Below are 6,000 nucleotides of genomic sequence, written 5' to 3'. Positions count from 1 at the left end.
CCCATCTCTTTTGACATTAATTCCCCCAACCATCCTTTAGCACCCCTTTGCACCCTCCTCCGCAATCAACACATAGACCTGCAGGATTGTATTAATCCCAGATTTTTGACTGACTTCAACAAGCAGCCCCTAAATATGACTGACCAAATCCCTGACTGTTGTCTTTGCAGCTCCATGACCTTTTATGCGTAATCTCTGAATGCTTGTGATGACCCTATGAGAATGATTGTTGCATACTGATTGGAGTGTAATCAGACATATTTCCTGAAAGTGACCGTACTGGGTGAATGTGCCAAACATTTCCAAGTCCCTGGATTACGTGAGGACCATGCTTGTGATTTACAGTACCAGGGACACCCTTGACTGAACAGATGGCTAGTTCCCACCCAATTTTCAGCATGGCCATTTCTTTGAACATGCAGCTGGGGATACATACCTTAGACTTTAAATTGATGTCTTAATCTGCATTACAACAAGATCACCCCTCTGACATATCTCCAATGACAAGCATGACAATGGGCTTGTTTGCGCAGAAGAACCCATCATATAGCAACACCGATAGTCTTTAGGCTCTAGCTGAAGCATCAATGTGCTAACAGGTACAACAAGGCAAGACATAGATGATAGAAACGTAAAGTCTTGAGTCATATAGCATGGATGCCCTTTGGTCCATATCCCTCCAAACCTCCTGTACTTATCCCAATGTCTTTCAAATATTGTACCTGCATCCACCACTTACTCTGGCAGTCCATTCCATTCACAAACCACTCTCTGTGTAAAAACATTGCCACTTATGACCATTTTAAAACTTCCCCGTCTCACCGTAAAATTATGCTCCCTAGTTTTGAATTCCCTCACCCTCAGGGAAAGACACTCACAATTTACCTTATCGATGCCCCTCATGATTTTATAAACCTCAGTAGGGTTACCCCTCCATCTCCTATACTCTAGTGAAAAAGGTCCCAGGCTATCAATGATAATGGGAACTGGAGATGCTGGAGAATCCAAGATAATAAAATGTGAGGCTGGATGAACACAGCAGGCCCACCAGCATCTCAGGAGCACAAAAGCTGACGTTTCGGGCCTAGACCTTTCATCAGAGAGGGGGATGGGGTGAGGGTTCTGGAATAAATAGGGAGAGAGGGGGAGGTGGACCGAAGATGGAGAGAAAAGAAGATAGGTGGAGAGGAGAGTATAGGTGGGGAGGTAAGGAGGGGATAGGTCAGTCCAGGGAAGACGGACAGATCAAGGAGGTGGGATGAGGTTAGTAGGTAGGAGATGGAGGTGCGGCATGGGGTGGAGGAAGGGATGAGTGAGAGGAAGAACAGGTTAGGGAGGCAGAGACAGGCTGGAGTGGTTTTGGGATGCAGTGGGTGGAGGGGAAGAGCTGGGCTGGTTGTGTGGTGCAGTGGGGGGAAGAGGACGAACTGGGCTGGTTTTGGGATGCGGTGGGGGAAGGAGAGATTTTGAAGCTGGCGAAGTCCACATTGATACCATTGGGCTGCAGGGTTCCCAAGCGGAATATGAGTTGCTGTTCCTGCAACCTTCGGGTGGCATCATTGTGGCATTGCAGGAGGCCCATGATGGACATGTCATCTAAAGAATGGGAGGGGGAGTGGAAATGGTTTGCGACTGGGAGGTACAGTTGTTTATTGCGAACCAAGCGGAGGTGTTCTGCAAAGCGGTCCCCAAGCCTCCGCTTGGTTTCCCCAATGTAGAGGAAGCCACACCGGGTACAATGGATACAGTATACCACATTAGCAGATGTGCGGATGAACCTCTGCTTAGTATGGAAAGTCATCCTGGGCCTGGGATAGGGGTGAGGGAGGAGGTGTGGGGACAAGTGTAGCATTTCCTGCGGTTGCAGGGGAAGTTGCCGGGTGTGGTGGGGTTGGAGGGCAGTGTGGAGCGATCAAGGGAGCCACGGAGAGAGTGGTCTCTCTGGAAAGCAGATAAGGGTGGGGATGGAAAAATGTCTAGGGTGGTGGGGTCGGATTGTAGATGGCAGAAGTGTCGGAGGTTGATGCATTGCATCCGGAGGTTGGTGGGTGGTGTGTGAGAACGAGGGGGATCCTCTTTGGGCAGTTGTGGCGGGGACAGGGTGTGAGGGATGTGTTGTGGGAAATGCGGTCAAGGGCATTCTCGACCACTGTGGGGGGAAAGTTGCGGTCCTTGAAGAACTTGGACATCTAGGATGTGCGGGAGTGGAATGCCTCATCGTGGGAGCAGATTCGGCGGAGGCGGAGGAATTGAGAATAGGGGATGGAATTTTTGCAGGAGGGTGGGTGGGAGGAGGTGTATTCTAGGTAGCTGTGGGAGTCGGTGGGCTTGAAATGGACATCAGTCACAAGCTGGTTGACTGAGATGGAGACTGAGAGGTCCAGGAAGGTAAGGGATGTGGTGGAGATGGCCCAGGTGAACTGTAGTTTGGGGTGGAAGATGTTGGTGAAGTGGATGAACTGTTCGAGCTCCTCTGGGGAGCAAGAGGCGGCGCCGATACAGTCAACATAATAAAATAAAATGCGAGGCTGGATGAACACAGCAGGCCCAGGAGCATCTCAGGAGCTCAAAAGCTGACGTTTCAGGCCTAGACCCTTCATCAGAGAGGGGGATCGGGTGAAGGGTTCTGGAATAAATAGGGAAAGAGGGGGTCCACCCACCCACCCTCCTGCAAAAATTCCATCCCCTATTCCCAATTCCTCCGCCTCCGCCGAATCTGCTCCCATGATGAGGCATTCCACTCCCGCACATCCCAGATGTCCAAGTTCTTCAAGGACCGCAACTTTCCCCCTACAGTGGTCGAGGACACCCTTGACCGTGTCTCCCGCATTTCCCGCAACACATCCCTCACTCCCCACCCCCGCCACAACCGCCCAAAGAGGATCCCCCTCGTTCTCACACACCACCCCAACAACCTCCGGATACAACGCATCATCCTCTGACACTTCCACCATCTACAATCCGACCCCACCACCCAAGACATTTTTCCATCCCCACCCTTGTCTGCTTTCCAGAGAGACCACTCTCTCCGTGACTCCCTTGTTCGCTCCACACTGCCCTCCAACCCCACCACACCTGGCACCTTGCCTTGAAACCGCAGGAAATGCTACACTTGCCCCCACACCTCCTCCCTCACCCCTATCCCAGGCCCCAAGATGACTTTCCATATTAAGCAGAGGTTCACCTGCACATCTGCTAATGTGGTATACTGTATCCATTGTACACGGTGTGGCTTCCTCTACAGTGGGGAAGCCAAGCGGAGGCTTGGGGACCGCTTTGCAGAACATCTCCGCACGGTTTGCAATAAACAACTGCACCTCCCAGTCGCGAACCATTTCCACTCCCCCTCCCATTCTTTAGATGACATGTCCATCATGGGCCTCCTGCAGCGCCACAATGATGCCACTCGAAGGTTGCAGGGACAGCAACTCATATTCCGCTTGGGAACCCTGCAGCCCAATGGTTTCAATGTGGACTTCACCAGCTTCAAAATCTCCCCTTCCCCCACCGCATCCCAAAACCAGCCCAGTTCGTTCCCTGCCCCCACTGCACCACACAACCAGCCCAGCTCTTCCCCTCCACCCACTGCATCCCAAAACCACTCCAGCCTGCCTCTGCCTCCCTAACCTGTTCTTCCTCTCACCCATCCCTTCCTCCCACCCCAAGCTGCACCTCCATCTCCTACCTACTAACATCATCCCACCTCCTTGACCTGTCCGTCTTCCCTGGACTGACCTATCTCCTCCCTACCTCCTCACCTATACTCTCCTCTCCACCTATCTTCTTTTCTCTCCATCTTCGATCCGCCTCCCCCTCTCTCCCTATTTATTCCAGAACCCTCACCCCATCCCCCTCTCTGATGAAGGGTCTAGGCCTGAAACGTCAGCTTTTGAGCTCCTGAGATGCTGGTGGGCCTGCTGTGTTCATCCAGCCTCGCATTTTAATACCCAGGCTATCCATCCTATTTTTATAACTCAAACTCTCCATGCCTGGCAACATTCTAGTAAATCTTCTCCGAACACTCTCCCATTTAATAATATCATTCCTATAGAAGGCTGTCAAGGACTGCAGAATTCCAGGAGTGGCCCCAATGTCCTGTATAACCTCAACATGAAATCTGAACTCCTATACTCAAAGGTCTGAGCAATGAAGGCAAGCGCATTATGCGCCTTCTTAACCACCCTGTGGTTATCCTACCTGTAATGCTAATTTCAGTTAAAAAGCATGTGGTTTAGCTCTATGTGAGCAAACACCAAGATAGCAAGTGAGCAATCCCTAGTCCAATCTGTCAGCTCAGTACCTGTCCCTGCTCACAAAATGACCTTACAGCAGACTTCAATTGCTAGTCAGTACTGTTTCCTTCATTGCAGGTCTGTACTTCCTAAGCTAAATTTGCCAAGTACTTCCATACTGTATTGATAATTCTCAGCAACTGGATTGCATGGTGCGTTTGGTGAGATAGGAAGCTACATATTATAAAGGTGAGATTTTCTATTACTAAAGCTTTAACAAGCAATAACAAGTAACTCACCACTGCAAGTGAGAAACTCACCTTGACACCCAGAAACACTAAAGATACAGTAAGTTACTTTGAATGCCAAGACAGGCCTTACTGGACTTCTCTGGATGGATTCTGCTGCAAATCTCACCAGAGGTCATGTCTTTCAGGCTCCAACAGTTCAATCTGCACATAGGATCATTAAATCCTTAGAGTGTAGAAACAGGCCATTCAGCCCATTGAGTTCACACTGACCCTTCAAAGAACATCGCATACACACCTAACCCCCTAACCTATCCCTGTTAACCCTCCATTTCCAATGGCTTATTCACAAACCTGCATATCCCAGGACACTATAGACAATTTAGCACGGCCAATCCAGATAACTTTTACATCTGTACATCTTCAGACTGTGGAAGGAAACCAAGCACCTGGAGGAGACATGGGGAGAATGCTCAAACTCCATGCAGTCAACTGAGGGTGGATTTCAACCCTGTCCTTGGTGCTGTGAGGTAGCAGTCCTAGCCACGGAACCACAGTGCCACCCAAAGTAAGCTGTATATTCAAGATTGGCATGGCATGTATGTCAATGGATGTAAGCAAGATTTTCCAGAGCAGGTAGTGATGGAGTCCACTAGGGAACAGGCAATTCTGGTTTTGCTTGTCTGTTTAAGAAGGAAGGGGGGGGTGCAGAAGACAGGAATGTACAGGCCAGTTAGCCCGACCTCAGTTAGAATCCCTTACTCAAGATGAGACTGCAGAGTACTTGGAAGTGCATGACAAACTTGAGCTGAGTCAGCATGACTTCATCATGGGGATGTCATGTCTGTTAAATCTGTTAGAATTCTTTGAGGAGATAAAAAGCAAGTCAGACAAAAGAGAGCCAGTGGATATGATCTATTTGGATTTCCAGAAGACCTTTGATAAGGTGCCGCACTGGAAGCTGCTAAATAAGATAACAGCCCTTGATGTTAGGAGCAAGGTACTGGCATGGATTGAGGATTGGCTGACTGGCAGAAGGCAGAGAATTTGAATTGTGTAGATAATGAGCTCTTTTCTGGATGATAGGCGTTACTAGGGAGCTTCGCAGGGGTCAGTTTAGGACCACAACTATTCATGTTATCCATTAAAGATCTGGACAAAGGAACTGGGACATTGTTGCTAAGCTTGTAGATGATAGAAACATAGGTGGTGGAGCAGGTAGTGTTGAGGAAGTGGGGTGGCTGCAAAAGGACTTGGACAGGATCGGTGAGTGGACAAAGAAGTGGTAGATAGAATACAATGTGGGAACATGTGAGGCTATGTGCATTGTTCGGAAGAATAGAGGTGGAGACTATTTTCTAAATGGGGAAAGGATTTGGAAATCTGAAGTACAAAGAGACTTTGGAGTCCTAGTTCAGGATTCTCTTAAGGTTAACATGCAGGTTCAGTTGGCAGTTAGGAAGGCAAATGTAATGTTAGCATTCATTACACGTGTACAACTGCTGAGACAATATGAAGCT

Source organism: Stegostoma tigrinum, chromosome 2, assembly GCF_030684315.1.
Source record: "Stegostoma tigrinum isolate sSteTig4 chromosome 2, sSteTig4.hap1, whole genome shotgun sequence".
Taxonomy (NCBI): domain Eukaryota; kingdom Metazoa; phylum Chordata; class Chondrichthyes; order Orectolobiformes; family Stegostomatidae; genus Stegostoma; species Stegostoma tigrinum.
This window is presented reverse-complemented; position numbering follows the sequence as displayed.